Here is a 19,188-nt window from a genome sequence, read left to right as displayed (position 1 = left end):
ACAATACAATGAAGGGAAAAACAAGCTCTGGTGACAAAAAATAAAAATAAAAATGAATAAAAAATTACTGTACCTACCAGTACCTAAAACACCTGTATATGAAGCACTGCCTATCTTAAAATGACCATCTTCTGATGCCCCGAAAGTACCTCTTCTCCTAACAATCTAACATTAACTTGACAGTTTCCATTATCATAAGTGCACAGAGACACAGTCTCCCTAAATAGTACTTTGGCCCAAATACTAGTTCTTATATAGATATCCACATGAGCCCTCACTGGATGTCAATATGTACCTGTTTGGTGAAAAAGGTTATATGCTATTTTGATCCTCCCCCAATTGTTTATCACTCACTATTCCTCCTTTTGAGATTTCACACCAAATATGGTGCAAGAAACAATAACCAAATGGGAAACGAAACAGTTCCTTGTTAATGGCAAAAACCATACACAACCATAAACCTACACCTGTGTATGGCAAGCCTTAAGGTATGCCACCATAGTTCAAAATACTTTGGGATTTCTAGAAAATAAAAAACTGACGGCAAAACCCAACAGAGCTGAACAATTCTCAGTTTCATATGAGAAAAATGAGAATATTGCAAGGAAAACTCTGAAATATACTCAGCTCAGAAGTTGCTTGAGTTAAAAGAAATACTTACTTACAGAAAAATTAAACTCAACAAGCAGAACTAGTCCTTAGAGAAGTAGAGTCAACATAGGAAACAGAAGAATATAGTTGGTAACCTGATAGAGATTTGATAGGATATTGTACCAAAGGCAGGAGGAAGGATGCTGTGAAAAATAAGCATTAAGGAATTTGGGAAATTAAAAACACAACTCCTGGGACACCTGGGTGGCTCAGCGGTTGAGCGTCTGCCTCTGGCTCAGGGCATGATCCCGGGTTCCAGGGATCGAGTCCCACATCAGGCTTCCTGCATGGAGCCTGCTTCTCTCTCTGCCTGTGTCTCTGCCTCTCTCTCTGTGTGTCTCTCATGAATAAATAAATAAAATCTTAAAAAAATAAAAACACAATTTAAACAGAAAACTAAACTCATTGGAAGGCTAAATAGTAGGATGAACCCTACCAAAGACAGACTTAGTGAGCTGGAATATCAATCACCTTATTCTTGCAGAGAACATACAAAAGAAAAAAAGAAAAGAGTCACAGGGGCTCTAAGGTCTCTGCTGTAGGACAATGAAATGAAGAAAATTGAAGAACAGAAACATCTCCTTGTGTTGAAAAAAAGCTCGAGCATCCATTTTAGAAGAATCTGACTAACCAAATAGAAAGCAAGAAAAACAATTGTTAAAAAATGTACAGAAGTCCTAGTAAAATTTCAAGTATAAGATGGATATACTAAATTACCAACCCTAATAAAAAAAATAAACAGGAAAGTGTTCTCTACAAGAAATCCCATACATTGGCCTTGTTATCATGGTCAATTCTCACACTTAATGCCAGCAGCAGAGAGGATACCTGGCAAGAATCCTTTCAGGTCCCAGATCTGAGAGAAGATGAAGGGAATAGAGAAGTAAAGAAGTATTTAACTACAAAACACTATATACTAATCTATCCCTGTACCCCTTGTCTCTAGGTGTTTCATCAAAGGTGTTGAATATGAAAAGGGCTGACCTTGTATCACTACAGGACAAACGGTAAGGAATTACCTAAGACACTACAAAAGCATATGATAAAAATACAATTGTCTTCATTATATAGGGAGATGTTAAAATGCACATAAACAAATACATTTCATTACTTGTTTTGAACATGGACTTTCACTGGTACTAACATAAGTTTCCTTAACTGTTATGGTAAAACAAGGCTCTGAGGTGCCAATCTGGTTTGTGTCCTGAGAAAAAGAGTTCAGGAATAGCATTACAGCACATTCTCCCATAAAAATAGCACTGAGAATGTTTATGAATTAGGCTTCCTGGAATAGATAATTTCCATTTCTATTCTTAATGTTTATTCCTGAAATATCAAGGGTAGGGGGCATGCTGGTACATAAACCATGTCTGGGCTTATGCTATTGATTTTGGAACTTTGAATATGAAATGGTTTTGAGAGTCACATTTCCACCTATGATCCGAAGTCATGGAGGATAAGCTAATAAGTACTGTACCTGAATTACAATTCCCAGTATGGTGAAAAGGAGGGGCAACATCAAGGGGATAGAGCACAGAAAGGAAAGCAGTCTCGTGGGAGTGATTCTGAGACTCTTTAATGTACCTTATCATTGATTCCACAATAGAACCAGCAGGAGTCATCCTAGCCTCCCAGTGGGAAGCAAATAATTATTCACTGGGAAAGGTAATTCAAATGTAGCTCTTATAGAAAGCAAATTAGCATATGTAAATCATACTATCAGATTTTTAAAAATACCCTGGGAACAAAGGAAATAAAGTGTAGAATAAAAGAATGTAAGCTATAGCAAGGTAAATGTCTTTATTTCCCTCTACTAGTTTTCAGCTCCTGATTCCTAAATTACCTCTAAATCAAAAAACGGAAGTGACAGGCATCATGAATCAAAATAATACAAATTGAAGCCCTGTTCATGTTTGCAACTACATAAGATACATTGTATTACAAAGAGTACCAATAATACTGAAATAAAATTGTCAAAATACTAATATGTTTTGGTAATTAATGTGCTACTTTATGAATAAATAACAATATCCAGCAGCTGGTCTGCTAACTACCATAATTTTTTAGTAAATTATATTACAAGATATCTGCAACAACTGTAATAGGATGTGCACAGAAGATTCACCATCCCATCAAAACAAACATGAGATATCACCTTTAGAGTAACTGTTATCAAAAAAGAAAAGAAATAAGAAGTGTTGGCAAGAATGTGAAGAAAAGGAAATCCTTGTGCACTGTTGGTAGTAATGCAAAATGGTGCAGACACTATGGAAAACAGTATGGAGGTTCCTTAAAAAAATCAAAGTAGAACTACCATACAGTTCAGCAATGCCACTTCTAGATATCTATTCAAAGAAAAAACACTAATTTGAAAAGATATATACGCCCCCATATTCACTGCAGCATTATCTACAATAGCCAAAATATGGAAAAAAATCTAAGTGTCCACTGATAGATGAATGGGTAAAAAAGATATGGAAGATATCTATCTATCTATCATCTATATTATATTATATATAATCTATATTATAATAACCTATATTATATATAATCTATCTCCCATAGATTCATATACCTATATCTATAGATATATGAATGGATAAAGAAATGGGATATATATATACATATATACTAATTCCCTTATACCAACAGTGCATTTAACTTATATGTGGAATCTAAAAAACAAGACAAATAAGTAAAACAGAACAGAAAGAGATTCATAGATACAGAGAAAAGTCTGGTGGTTGCCAGAGGGGAGGGGAATGGGGAGTTGGATGAAATAGGGGAAGGGCACTAAAAGGTACAAACTTCCAGTTATAAAATAAATAAATAAAGGGTTCCTGGACAGCTCAATCAGAAGAGTGCAAGACTCTTGATCTCAAGGTCATGGGTTCAAGCTCCATGACAGGTGTAGAGATTACTAAAAATAAATAAACTTTAAAAAATTTTTTAACTAAAAAAAGTAAAATAAGATGCATGGATGCAATGTACAGCACAGAGAATATAGTTAATAATATTGTAACAACTTTGGCAACAGAGGATAGCCAGATTTACCATGGTGATTACATCATAGTCTATATAAACGTTGAATCACTATGTTGTACACCTGAAATAAATATAATATTATATACAAATACACTTCAATAATAAAAAAAAAATCCCCATCCTGAGTCCCCTGACCCATTTCTTCTTCCACCTTCAATATAAAGACTGGCTTGTCTGCTTCTGATGTGTGAGAAGCACTGAGAAGGCCCCTGACCTTATTAGGCCTTCCATCCAGGGTGTCTAAGGACAGGGACAAGTTGTTGAGATATGGAGCCGTTGAGGGGTACAACCTTGAGACCTCTCATAAAGTAAATCTCAAGACTCTCAATCTTTTCCCCACAGTTCAATGCTAACCTATAGGCTACCACTGAATGTGAACACCCTTGCAACTTGGGCTGGTGAACACTAGGGGGCTGGTGCCTGAACTTGCTCAGTGATTTCACTTGTCATCTTTCTCACCACCCAGAAACCAAACTGGAGTCTCCTATGAAGGCTTGGGAAGGTGTGGAGCCAGTACCCCAGTGTGAAATATTTGCTTGTTGGAGACAGAATTTCGAGTCACCAGGGTATGCCTGTACTACTTCCAGGGCCTTGGGTCTGCCTGTGCCTGGAATCCTTTTTTTTTTTTTTTTTTTTTTTTTTTTAAGATTTATTTATTTATTTGAGAGAGAGAAGAAGGGAGGGACAGAGGAAGAGGGAGATAGAATCCCAAATTGACTCCATGCTGAGCACAGAGCCCAATGTGGGACTTGATCTCACAACTCCGAGAACATAAACTGAGCCGAAACCAAGAGTCAGAGGCTTAACCAAAGGAGCCTCCCAGATACTATTCTAATAATAGAATCTTAATTCTATTATTAGGTCTTCCTCTTGGAACATTTCTGTCGTGTCTCCTTTTCTTCCTCAGGCCTGATTAGCTCTCACTAATCACAGGAATTTAGGCAACGGCAGGAGTTTGTGATGAAATCTAATAATTCCAACATATAATTTTCTCCTATTCAGATTTAATCTTATTTCTTCAAGCTGAGCTCCTCTATTCTTCATCATGAATGGCCAGTTGTAGACATCCCTCCAGCAGGAGCTAGTAATTAGATTTTTCCCTTTCATGCTGATGAACAGTTGTGATAACAACTGATTCCTGGTGGGTTCTACGACCTATTATGCAAAGCCAAACAATTGAGAATATAGAGAGAACACAGAGAGCAAATCCATGGCAGGTGGTTGGAGCCATGGCTCTCAAATTCTGCTGCATGTTGCAATCACCTAAGAAGCCTTTGAAAACTGCTGAGTCCAGGACACACCCCATATCAAGTAAATCAGGATATCCTATCCTATATCTTGAGTATGGTAGTACTTACGTGATGTAGATGTTTGCAAATATATATATATATATATATATAGAACTGTATGCCTAAAAAGGGTGAATTTTATCATATGTCAATTATACTTCAATAAACCTGACTTAAAAAAATCCATGGTTCATCTGAAATTCACATTTAACTAGCCATCATGCATTTTTATTTTCTAAATCTGGCAACCCTATCTGGTATCAGAGTGAAATCAACCACTCTTTTTTTTTTAAAAAAGGAACCTTCAGTAATTCATAGGCACACCATCCACAGACGTTTCTTGATCAAAATGCTAGAGCTCTTCTGCGAACTAAATACTATTCCACCAGTCACTGGACAAGTGAGATTATATCACTTGTGTACTAGGGTGTTGGATAGCTCTGGTCCCTGCCTACAGTAGATTTTTACAGTTACTGGAAACAATCATGTGCTTTATACCACTGACTGCCTGATTTTGCAATGTACAGTGGATAGGAGGAAGAAATTTTCGTTTTGATGATTCCAGCCTGGAAATTTCTGACAGTGTTAGTGCCTCTTTGTGAGTTAAAACCAGGAAACCTGGTTGAAAAGTTGCTAATGAAGAGGCATTAATGCAATGTTTTCCTTTCTGTCAGAAAGGGACCTGCAGACTCTAACCACTCTTTTGGTAAGGGAACATTGCCACCTAGCAACAGAATCAAGGCTCCAGACAAAGAACTGACGCCGGCTACACATTTTCAAGTGCATAGATCTGCAAGTTTGAGTTTTGATTACTTTCCACTTATCATTCAAGGTCTGTAAGCCTCCCACGGAATGCAGGGACAAAAAGTCATTTACCAGTAGAGTCCAGGTTTGTGAAAAGTGGAAAGGATTTCTAAAAAAGGGCAGTAATATCAATAAGAATGGATTCCCTTTCGTATGCACTGGTAAGTATGAGAATAAAACAAACAAAATTAAATAGGCTTTGTTGAAAGAAACTTCTTTCTGCCAAAAGCTATGTGGATAAAATTCATATTTATTTTGCAATTCATGAAATGTCCAGGTTCCTGACTTAAACAAAAGGCTAAATAAAAATAACCAAAATAGAATCTCACATATAAAAACAGCATGTGTTGGAAACATTAAGCTTGGCTCCCACTTGAGATTCCAGGGCCAATTAAATGCTCCCCCCAAATCTACCTAATCCTGTAGTCTTCAAACTCATCCCACCAAAAATTCAGTCTCATGCCATGTGTGTTTCTAATAGGATAAATCTTGCCATCAGAAAAGAGAAACCAATTAGAATTTCCCAAGCATTTGATGTAGGTTTTTCTCTTTTTTTTGTAAGGGGGCTGCAGCTAGTGGGAAAAAGAAAACTCTTTTCAACTTGTCAATTTTATAGTCACTCTTAGCTTAGTGCCACCAATTTTAATAAATCTGTCCTTGTGAGTTGTAGCAACACAGACTATATTGCTGTAATAAGTATTTACTGTCCTTTATTTGATCCTGAAGAATTGTGACTTCAAAGTAGTATAGTCTTACAGTTAGGTACAAATTATGGATATGTTCTACAAATTTGTATGACCTCCATCAACAAGATTATTTTACATAGAAAAATTTTTTAAACATTTTAACTTTCAATCAAAACAGTCACCTTTTTCTTATTGAATACCTACAATGGGCCAGACTTTGAGCTACAAGCTTACATAAAGGAGGTAGGTATCATTATGCCCATTTTATGGACGAGGACACTAAAGCTTGAAGAGTTTAAGTAATTTGGCTCAGATCACACAACTAGTAAGCATCAGAGCTACTCTTCAATGACAATTGTTGGAACTCCAAAGGGTGGGAGAGATGCCTCACAAGCAAAGTCAGTAATAAAACCTTTAAATACATGGCTACATTTTACTTAAGCCACACTGAAACAGATTTTATCTATCTATCTATCTATCTATCTATCTATCTATCATCTATCTATCTATCGTCGGCCTGCTTCATCTGTGTCAAGAGAAGGATGATAAACCCAAAACAAACTCACAGCCAGATCCCAAGGCCACATTTTCATTAAAGAGGCTTATTCCAGCACAGAAGATTCAGATGTCTTAAGTAGGGCAGAGGACATTTGGTGGTATTCCAGTAATTTAACACTGTGTGACAAACTACCCTAAAACTTAATGATTAACGAACAAACAAAACAACAACAATAACAACAACAAAAACTTAATGGATTAAAAGACCAACTACATTTATTTTGCTCAGGGATCTGCAATTTTGACTGGGGTCAGTAGAGACAGTTCATCTCAGTATCAGGTAGCACAGCTCAAAGGCTGAAATTAGAACCATCTGAAGGCCTTTTCATTTACATGACTGGTGATTCTGTGATTGGAATTTTAGCTGGGGCTAGCAGCCAGAACACTCAAATGTGGTCTCTTCTTGTGTCTGGGGCTTCCTCACAAAATGGTGGCTGGGTTCCAAAGGTGAATAACCTTAGAGCAAAAGATCCAGACAGAAGTTGGATTGCCTCTTATCACTTATACTTAGAAATCACTTAACCTCACTCTTGTGGGTTGAACTGTGTCCCCTCAAAACATGTTCAAGTTGTAACCCCCAGTTCCAGTTAATGTGACATTATTCAAAAACTGGGTCTTGGGCACTTAAGTGGCTCAGTAGGCTAAGCATCTGATTCTGGATCTCAGCTCAGGTCTTGATCTCAGGATCATGAGTTCAAGCTCCCCACTGGGCTCCATGTTGGGTGTGGAGCCTACTTAAAAAAAAAAAAAAAGGGTCTTGATGGGGTCATATTGGATTAGGGTGGGCCCTAATCCAATGACTGCTGTCCTTAAAAGAAGAGGAAATTTTGGACAGGGACACATGCAAAGAAGATTGCCATGTGACAATGGAAGCAGACATAGGAATGATGCATCTGCAAGCCAAGGATGGCAAGGTTTTCTGGCAATCACCAGAAGCTAGGAAAAAGACTTGGAACAGACTTTCCCTCAGAGTTCTCCAAAAGGAATCAATCTTGATGATGCCTTGATTTCAGAATTCTATGCTTAGGAAATGTAAGAGAATACATTTCTGTTGTTTAATTCACCCAGATATTTTGGTATGGCAACCCTAAAAAAGGAACACACTAGTGTCTGCTGCATTCCATTCATTGAAACAGCCAGGAAGTCCCATCCAACTTTAAGGGAAAGATAAATAGACTTCCACCTTTGGTAGAGGCTAGCAAAGCTCTGGAAGGGAACATGGAACTTGCCCCAGGCTTCCCAGCCACAGCCAGAGCAACACTTGACCTAAATGCTGCACGCTTACCTGATCAGGCATTTGTGCCTGTGGCCTGCGTCAGGCTGGGGGTGGGTGGAGAAGAGGGTAGATGAGAGCCAGGGTTGAGTAGGGACGGGACATTCCAATTCCATCCAATCTGCTTCTTCAGTCTTCTATCTTTTCATTCTTTCCAACTCAAACATCCATCAAGCCTCCCTTCATTCTCTGTTTCATTTTCCCCCAAATTCCTTCAAGTGTGGCTGTACCAGGAACACTCCCATCACAGATGGATAAGTGATGCCTTTGTCCTGCATGAAATCACCAAGCCAGGCATCATGGAAAGACTCTGTGCAGAGGGTCTCCTCTCTGAGAAGATACCCAGCAGCAGGGGATCTAGGATTGAGTGCAGGTGGGTTCTCAGACAGCTTTCCAGACACAAGAGGTCCAACTCCTAGGCCTTGCCCCAAGCTTCCCAGCCACAGCCAGGGCAACACTCACACTACAACACACACCATTCCCCCAAAGCTCACCAGATCTGTAGTCACTGGACAGTAGCTACCTTTGCTAGAATGCAGAACAGTGACAAGTTTTCAACAAAATGTTCTTGTCCCTGAGACCCTTTAGTACTCATGGTTATCACTGTATGGTTATCAAGGGCAGCCAGTCAGGTGAGCTGGACCAGGTCAGGAGGCGAAATGCATCATGTTCGCAGCTTGAATCCAGTTCTAAAGTGGCCTGAGTGCTACTTGTAGACATAAATATTTCCTGCTCAACTCTGGAACGTCCTTCTTCTTGCAGTTCTGGTGACACTTTCCCTTCTCCTCATCCTCTGGCATCCTCCTGTTGAGGTCCACAAGAGGGGAGATAGGAGACTACCCCTTCACCTCATCTGGGCTACAGTACCCAACTAGAGATAGCTGAGGTTACTGCACACATTTCTCCTACCTGTGTCATCACTAGATGCTCGAGACTCACTGAGGTTGAGATAGAGAGAAAACAGGTCATTGATAAGCACCTTTTCACAGGGAGAGAGAGGGTATTAGGCAGGAAGTGAACAAAGCCTGGAGATGCATCCCTGACAGCTCTGCACCTAGTGGCTTCTTCTCATTCCCCAGGGGCTGTGATGCCTCTAACTTCCTTCAGATTTTACACTGCTGAAATCTAGCACCATATCGTTACTTTGCTTTGATTTCCTCAGTTCTCCTGCTAATTTTCATGGATCAGCCACAATTAGGATACCCAAACCTTTCCGTTCCACACAGGTTGAAGGCTCTTTGCCTGTTTTCTCCCACAAAATCAGCCATCCTCTAAAGAACTTACCCTTCAAGACACACCTTCTCTCCTCTCCCTTCAGTGTAAGATGATTCTTAGCAAATTTCCACATACATGCTAACATCTCTGGCTTTGGCATTAATGGCCTGATTGTGGCTGTAACAAACCCAAAAGTTCCAGTACCCCAGATTTCAAGTGTCCTTCAGAGATTAAACTCTGAAGGGAGAGGAGAGAAGAATTTTCCTTCTGCTTAGCTCCAGAAGGAAAATTTCCACATGAGAAGAAATGGCTATAGGAATGGTCCATCACCTGTATTTCTCAAAGATGTCAATGTCCTGAAAGACAAGGGAAGGCTGGGGGTTTTAAATCTGGGGAAGCCACAGAGACATGATATTTAAATAACTGTGCGATCTTTGCTGGATCCAGGACCTGAGGAAAAACAATGCTATAAAGGAATTCTGGGATGCACCTGGGTGGCTCGGTCAGTTAGGCATCCGACTCTTGATTTTGGCTCAGGTCATGAACTCAGGGTTATGGGATCAACATCAGGCTCCACACTGGGCATGGAGACTGCTTATGATTCCCTCTCTCCCTTTGCCCCTCTCTCGTCCCCCCACTCCCTCATGCATGTGTGCTCAATCTCTCTAAAAAGAAAAAAAAAAGGACATTACTGGATAAATTGACAGAATGGTAGTAGACTAAATAAAATTTATATTAATGTAGATTTCCTAAAGCAGGTAAATTTAATGTGGGTATGTAAAGAAGTCTCTTTTGAAAACACATTCTGAAGGACTCCGGGAAAGGGACCATGATATACACAACTTATTGTCAAATACTCAAGAAAGAGATTAATATAGAGACCGAGTAAAGGGATAATAGAGGAATTCATGCAACTTTCGTAAAGTTTGCAATTATTTCGAAATACAGTGTTTCAAAATATTACCCACAAAGTACCAGGTGACTTATCAGAGATGCCAAAAGAAATAAGGAAGAATGAGGGAGCCTAAAAACAAGGGATTGGTTATAGATCTGGGTAGTTAGATCCCCTCCCCTTCCTTAGTTTCTATCCATCACTAAACAGCCAAATTAGTTTCCTTCTGCCTCTTCCCCATCCTTGCACTCTGCCTCAAGGAGAGTGGAGCGTTGGTGATCAATCACTGGAGAAGTGGAACTGAACAGCCTTTGAGCTCAGGGATCCAAATAAAGCAGAGTGTGGGGTGAGGTACAGGGACTGCCTGAAAGTGCTTTCAGAATGGAAGCTCCCCTCTTACCACACACCTTAAGCACCCACCACAGCTTCAAAACCTTCAGCAGTCAGTTTCAGAAACCAAGGCACGAGATCAGTGCGTCTTACCCATGAAAAAATTTAAATTCCAGAGAAAAGCCCTCCAGATACAGATATCTGAGTGTCCAATCCCAAAAAGAAGCTCTCCACACAACTTCTCTGGGGTAAAATATACTTGTGCACAGAGTCTCCATATATTTAAGGTCTTATTTTAAAGATGGGCAGAAATTCTAAGTTCAGCATACACAAGAGAAATCTAAAACATTGCAGTGAAACGGCAGGACACCTGCACGACAAATACCCACCATTTGCTTCAATGTGGATGGAACCTGAGGGTATTATGCTGAGTGAAGTAAGTCAATCGGAGAAGGACAAACATTATATGGTCTCATTCATTTGGGGAATATAAAAAATAGTGAAAGAGAACAGAGGGGAAAGGAGAGAAAATGAGTGGGAAATATCAGTGAGGGTGACAGATCATGAGAGACTCCTAACTCTGGGAAACAAACAAGGGGTGGTGGAAAGGGAGGTGGGCGGGGGGCTGGGGTGACTGGGTATCGGGCACTGAGGGGGGCACTTGATGGGATGAGCACTGGGTGTTATGCTATATATTGGCAAATCAAACTCCAATAAAAATATACAAAAAAGAAATCTAAAACATGAAAAATAGAGACTTAAAAAAACAAATAATAGAACTTAGAAGAAAAGGAGATAATAAAGGAAGCTGAAAAAAACTATAAAATGAAACTATACTATTAATACCCTTGGAAGTAACAAAAAATACTGCATATTTGAAACATGACTATAATATCATAAAAATTGAATGCCATAGCACAAAAACGTATGCTTAGAAGTCAGAAATAAGTTCCAAAAGGAAAATCATTCATAGGTAAAACAGAAAACAATCTTTAAAGAAATGTCCCAAATAAGTGAATTAAAAGACAAAAGATATTGAAAAGATTAGAAACTAGAGGTTTGGCCCAAGAAGATGAATCCAACTGAGTGGTCCTCCAGAAGGGAGAAGAGAGAAAAATTATTTTATAAGCATATCCTATGGTGTAGTCAGAGCTGAAGGACTAAGCTTCTCAATATAAAGAGACCACTGAGTATCATGAACAAAAAATGAAAAGATCCACAGTCAGGCAAATCCAGAGGAAATTTCAGAGAACCAGGGATAAAAAGAAAACTACTGGGGTGCCTGCAGGCTCAGTTAGTTAACCAATCTGCCTTAGGCTCGGGTCATGATCCCAGGGTCCTGGGATGGAGCCCTGTGTCAGGTGTTTTCTCTCTCTCTCTCTTTCTCCTGGGATGGAGCTCCGTGTCAGGTTCTCTCTCTCTCTCTCTCTCTCAAATAAACAAATAAAATATAGAATAATTTTAAAAAGAAACATCCAATAAAAACAAGTACTCATTAGGGGTTTGTGAAATCTGAATTAGACTTGGATGGTTGTGAAATCTGTAAGTAGACAAAAAAATGTACTCTGATGTCCATTTCCATGAACTTAACAAGAAGTTCCCTCCCATCACAAAATACCAAATGCTGGATAAACTGGAGCAAATATATGTTTGAATCTCCTACTCAGCTCAAAAGAAAATAAAGATGGTCTTAAATAAAAATTTTTAAGGTGCTGAAACAAGAATGCTGTGCCAACACAGTAGCCCTAGCTGCCCTGAAGTCTGCCAAACCAGCAACCAAGAGATGTGTGGGGCTTTTGCCAGGACTGAGCAAGACCTAGGCCTTACTTACCTCTGTGCTCCAGCCAGGGCTCCCTTCATGAGCAGTCACCCAGGGTCCCATACTTAGAAGAGCCCCTATTTTGGTTTAATATTCTACCTTCATCTGTCTTAAAATTCTTGATTGTATCGTTCTGCTCATGTTCTCTAAGTGAAGTCTATGGGACAACGGAGTATGCATGTAAGAAGAGTAGCCCAAGCAGTGGCATGTCCACTGTCCCTGTTGCCCCATTCATACACAGTCAGGATGTTCCATGTACACAGCATGCAGGTGGACCTGCAGTGGGGGCAGTTCAGCAAGACTTGAAACACATTACTTGGACATCTGAGTAAGCAGGAGGCTGTGCTTTACATTCTCATCAAGGTCCTTTGGACACAGGGATGGCAATGGAGTTCTGAGAAACATCAACGACCAAGGAACCTACCATAGCCTTCCTTATTCATTTACTTCCCTGTATGAGCCAATCGCTTACCCCAGAAATGACGACACAGAAGGAAAGATGGGGCAACTCACAGTTCTTTTTCCTTTCCTTCTTATTCACAGAACATGGAGCTGAAGGTAGGAATCAGGGGAGAAAGTGTACATGTTGAAAAGTTAAATTAAAACTGCTGAGTTCAGGGATCCCTGGGTGGCGCAATGGTTTGGCACCTGCCTTTGGCCCAGGGCGCGATCCTGGAGACTCAGGATCGAATCCCACGTCGGGCTCCCGGTGCATAGAACCTGCTTCTCCCTCTGCCTATGTCTCTGCCTCTCTCTCTGTGTGTGACTATCATAAATAAATAAAAATTAAAAAAAAAAACTGTTGAGTTCACTTTGTGCAGCGTTTCCATAGCATAGGTAAGAAAAATACATATGCATATACAATCTATAAAGGATAAATTGTGTAATTTGGTTATTCTGCACTGAAGTGAAAAGCTCTTATTTTGAGCTTAAAACTCACATTGCACAAGATAAAGGTGAATGAAAAAAATTCATGCTAATCATGAAAAATTTTAATTTTTCTTTACTTAGAACAACAGTCAATAGCAAATAAAAAATACCCTGACAAGTTGAGACTTTGGGAAAAAGGAAAAGCTTTTATATTTCAGTACTGCTAACACTACTTTTTTCCTGCTTTTCAAACAAAGGACCTCACATTCTCACTTTGCCCTGGGCCCTGTCAGTTATGGAGCTGTGCCTGGGCACATTTTATGATTAATTTAAAGCTATAGAGAGTGACAAGTTTGAGGTGAGGAGGTCATCTGCCTCATCCTCTAATAGGCACTACTTGTTTTTATGGTTTCTAATTACACAAGTGACTTAGTTTGAGTCCCTAGAAGCAGACCTGGAGAGGGGGAACTGTTCTAGGACAATCCAAGAGAGCTAGAGCTGGAAGGAGGCCAGAAAGTACAATTTCAAGTGAAGTCCCCTGAAGCCAGGGAAGTCATTTAGGGTGAATCACAGGGGAGCTGCACAGAATCAAAATGCATGCCTTCGAGTTGTCCAATCAGGGGCTAGGCTGTGGGATCCAGACTCCTTATGACAGTTGTTTGCTAAAAGCTGGGTGGGGAGAGGAACACGAATGAGCAGCCATGTCTGGCTCCCCACACCACAAGCAAAGCTGTTTCTTGTAGCCTGAAGTCACTATAGCAAGCAACAAAGAGACACAGGTGCTGACTGCTGGAGGGCCAAGCACCTTAGGTGCTGGAAACATAAAACATAGATACATTCTAATATAACTATTTGAAATATCAGAAATGTGGCGAACAAAAAGTGCTCCTCCAGAGAGGGGTAACCCTGATAGCAAGGCGACCTGTGTTCTTCAGGTCATTTTCTGTGCTCTAACATTCAGTCCACAAGTAATTACACTGTGTGTCCACTAGATGCTGCAGATACATAAAACGGACTTGGTCTCTGCTCTCGCATACCTTACATTCTAGTGGGCATGGTACTTGTCTGACTGTCCTGCTTTTCGCCTGTTTCATTTTAGGATGTATCATGGATACCTTGCTACATCAACATACACAAATTTGCTAGATATCTTATTGGCCCCATAAACTTCCATAAAATAGATATGGGTGTAATTCCTTCAACTACTTCCCTGTTAATTAAGCAGTAATTCCTAAAGGAAAAAAAACCTGAGGAGAAAATAAAGCAAATATCTTCTTTGGATCTGTGTGTGGGTATATTCTCTAAGGCTGACCGAGAGAGGATCACTGCTGTAGGATGAAGATGTATGGGGATAAGTAGAGCAATCTACCTGAAGTTAAACCTAAGAGAATGTTTCAGAAATATTCTTCCTGGGTGAGGAGGAGCAGAGGTCTGGGAGTCAGGCCAGCCTGACCACGAAAGCCATAGTAATGTGAGGAAATTGTACAGATGTTGCAATTAGAAACCATTATGAAGGGAGCCTCAGTGGCTCAGTCAGTTAAGCTCTGGTCATGATCTTAGGGTCGAGGGACTGAGTCCCATGATGGGTTCTGAGCTCAGCAAGGAGTCTGCTTGAGATTCTCTACCTCTGCCCCTAATCATCCACAAGGTCTCTCACCCCCTCTCAAATAAATAAGTAGATAAATAAAATCTTTTTTAAGAAGCCATTATGAGTCTTTGGAGGAACTTAAGTCATTTTACAATAGATGTATATTGTATGATTTCCAGTTATTAGGGCTTTTTTTTTTAAGATTTTATTTATTTATTCATGAGAGACACAGAGAGAGAGATAGAGACACAGGCAGAGGGAGAAGCAGGCTCCCTGCAGGGAGCCCTATGCAGGATTCAATCCCTGGACCCCAGGGATCACACTCTAAGCCAAAGGCAAATGCTCAACCACTGAGCCACCCAGGTGCCCCTCCAGTTATTAGTTTGCCATGCAGTCCTCCGATGCACACTACAAATACAGATGAGGAAAATAAAGACCAAGTTGCACAACCAGAGTGGTGAAACCTGTATTTAAAATTTAATCTTGACCCCTCTACCCATATTTTTTCCAAACACAATGCTGCCTCCATTTTTGCTAAATTGTTAGCTTTTAAGTGGCAGAGTATAAATTGGGTTTGCATTTTACTGCCTGGCCCAGGAGAAGGGGAGAGGCATGATTAGGGACAATGAAATTGTTTATAAGCAGGATGAGCCTGTAGGTGAGAAAATTAACTCTTTATTTTTAAGTAAATATTAAAGTAGAAATGTAACATGCAGTCAGAAGAAGTGCACAAATCAGAACACCTGTGTAGGGACACAGCGCCTCAATTCTGATTCCTATCATCATGGAGTTATTTCACCTGTTTCAGAACTTCAAAAATGGTGGTAAGCAACTTCAAAATGAGTTCCAATGATCTCTATATCCTGGTATTGATGTCTTTGTGTAATATAATTTATGTCTGGCTTCTTTCACTCAACATTAAATTGTGATTTGGCCATATTTTTGCTCAAAGAGTTCATTCACTTTCATTGTATTCTAGTGCATGAAGTTACCATTTATTCTGCTCTTGATAGGCATTTGGGTTATTTCTAGTTTGGGGCTATATAAATAGTGCTTCCTTGAACATACTTCTGCATGCCTCTTGGAACATATAGATATATACATATACACACACACACACACGTGCTGAGTGTATGCTTGGTGTACAATTGCTAGGTCCTTAGGCTACACATACCTACACTTTCCATGCTACAGCCAGCACTTTCTGAAGTGCAGATATTGATTTCTCTCCCACCAGCAGTGCATAGGAGTTACAGCCACTCTACATCCTCCTCATCAGCTCAGAGGTATCCCATTGTGGTTTTAATTTTGTTTTCATTTCCCTGGTTAATTAATTTGTTTCAAATTTTTAACTAAGTTACTCTTCTTTTCCCTCATTAGGATGAGCACCTTGTCATGGATTTTTTTTTTTTTTTTTTTTAGTGATTTTGGATATTTTATTCTGTGAAGTACCTGTTCAAGCTTTGCCTATTTTTCTGTTGGGTTGTCTGTATTTTTCTGGATTCAAGTATTTTTTTGGAACCAAGTTCTCGTCACAGGTAAATATTGAAAAGACCTTCTCTCATTCTTTGCTTTGCTTTTTCACTCTTCAGTGATCATTTTGTTGATCATTTAGATCAATAATCCAACTGGAATTGACTTTTGTATATGGAGTGATATAAGGATCAATATCAATTTCTTTCCATAAATGACACATAAGCATTTACTGAAAAAAATCCTTTGTCCATTGTATTGCCACCTTTGTCATAAATGAAGTGACCTTATCTACCTGGGTAGGGACCAAACCTGCTGTTCTCTTCCATTGCTCTATTTCTATTCTTGTATCAATATCACATTGTTTTAATTATCATAACTTTAATGAGTCATGTTGTCTGACACATAGTCCTCCAACTTTGTTCTTTTTCATATCTTACTATGAGTGGCCTTAGAATCTCCATATAAATTTTCGATTCAGCTTGTCAATTTACAGACACACATACACACACACAGAAAAGATTAATTCCTACTGCACTGAATCTGTAGAAAGTTTGGAGATTACTTGAATCATGCAAACAATGACCAATGATTTATCTATTTATTTAAATCTGGTTTAATTTATCTCACTAAAGCTTTTTAGTTTTCTGTGTAGAGTTTTCCTCAACTTTTTGTTATATTTATTCCTAGGTGTTTGATTTTCTTAAAACATTTTTGTTATAAAATGTCACAGTCAAGAAACCACAAAAAGCACATAAATAGCCGAATGATATTATAAGACAAATACTCTTGTAATCACCACCCAATTAAAGAAATAGAACTTTGCCTGAAGCCCCTCCTTGTGTTCTGATTCAATTATAATTTCTTTCTTCCAAAAAGTAATCATTTTCCTCATTTTATAATTGACTTATCCTCAAATTTCTTTATAAATTCATCATCCAAGTTTGTATCCCTAGAAAGCATGGTTTAGTTTTGCTGTTTTAAATAACGACTTTTTCTCTTTTACTCTGTAAGTCACCTTTCCATCCTTCTACTGCCCTTCAATTTATCTGCTGAAGAATGCAGGTGTTTCCAAATTGAATTCTGCTAGAGTCCAGCATAAACTCATTGGAGATTGAAAAATTATATTCTAACTTGATCACTTCTTTTCCACTTATTGGCAGAAATAGTTTTATGAAGTTCTATGGCCCAGTCTACAATTTGGGGGCACACTGATACAGTTCACAATGGAAAGGTAGGATAAAAACTTGGTTATTCTCTCACCCCACCCAATTCTACCTCTACCATTAAAAAAATCAGTTTTTATTATAATGCATTTTTTCCAAATTATCCTCATAAGTTGACTTTTTTTGGTATCCATAGAAACCCATGGATTTATTTATTTATTTATTTTTTGAAACCCATGGATTTAAATGTAGTTGATGGCTTTCAATTCATTGTAATTATTATCCCACTGAAGTTCAAACTGTTCCATTATCCGCAGAAAGCCTCTTAACATTTGTCCCTGGAGTCCTTCTGAAGTGGCCAGTACGCTTTGAAAACTTCCTTGTTATTTGGTATCGCAAAAATTTCCAAGTTCATTTCACACAAATGCACCACAGACTTTAATTAAACTATTTCAAGACCATAATCTGGGCCCTATGGATGTTTTTTGCTACTAGGTTGGTCATCAGTTCTAGGCCTATTCAACAGAGATAGGATACGTGTGTGTGTGTGTGTTTGACACATATATATAACATTTTTCATATATAATTATATACATAGATAGTATATAGTATATATAAATGTATAGATGTAGACACAGCCCTAAATACATAGGTCTGTATAAATATAGTTAAAATGGTGTGCCTAGATGGTTCAGCTGGTTAAGTGTCTGCCTTCAGCTCAGATCATGATCTCAGGGTCCAGAGATCAACCCCTGAGCCAGGATCCCTGCTCAGTGGAGAGTCCTTCTCTCTCTGCCCCGCCCCCTCTTGTGCACTATGCTGTCTCTCAAATCAATAAAATCTTTAAAAATATATATAGTTAAAATGCCTTATTAATTACAGATAATTCTAATTGAGCACTGCAGTTTTTACTAACCTCCTTTATATTATCTCTGTATTCTACTTCCTCCATCCTGAGAACCCTAGTTCCCTAGCTCACAGCAGATGTTATAACTAGAATACTCCAGGGTTGCCTGGGTGGCTCAGTTGGTTAAGTGTCTGACTCTTGATTTAAGGTCATGATCTCAGGGTCCTGAGAGCGAGGCCCACATTGGGTTCCCATTGAGTGTGGAGTCTGCTTGTCCCTCTCCCTCTGCTCTTCTCCCTACTCTCTCTCTCTAGAATAAATAAAATCTTTTAAAAAAATAATCCTATTTTTTTGATGATTTCTCATTTGTTCCATTCCATATTACTCAGAGAACAGACTTAGAATTGCATTTTCTATATTATTTTTAATATAAACAATGCTTGAAAACAGTTTTAACTTCATTTGGTGTTTGTTCAGTCTTTCTGTCATTTATAGGATTGATACCTATATTGCCAGAGCAAACAACCATTGCATACAGTATTCTTTCCGTTTAACCCTCATTTACTTCTCATTTTATAAGAAGTAACTACACTTAATGCTCACTAGCAGTACTTACATTGATGGTCTCCAGTCATTTTGGCTGTGTTATACTCTTTAATAGTTTCCTTCAGAAGGGTTCATG

General features: G+C 39.0%; 1 long non-coding RNA gene across 4 annotated transcripts in view; it reads right to left on the bottom strand.

The window, feature by feature from the left end:
• The window catches only part of LOC112644685 (uncharacterized), a 107,744-nt gene that overhangs the window by 79,852 nt on the left and 8,704 nt on the right, over window positions 1–19,188 (bottom strand). The window lies entirely within an intron of this gene.

The sequence above is a fragment of the Canis lupus genome, chromosome 1 (assembly GCF_003254725.2).
Source record: "Canis lupus dingo isolate Sandy chromosome 1, ASM325472v2, whole genome shotgun sequence".
Taxonomy (NCBI): Eukaryota; Metazoa; Chordata; class Mammalia; order Carnivora; family Canidae; genus Canis; species Canis lupus.
The sequence above is the reverse complement of the archived record's forward strand: the minus strand, read 5'-3'. Positions and strand labels throughout refer to the sequence as shown.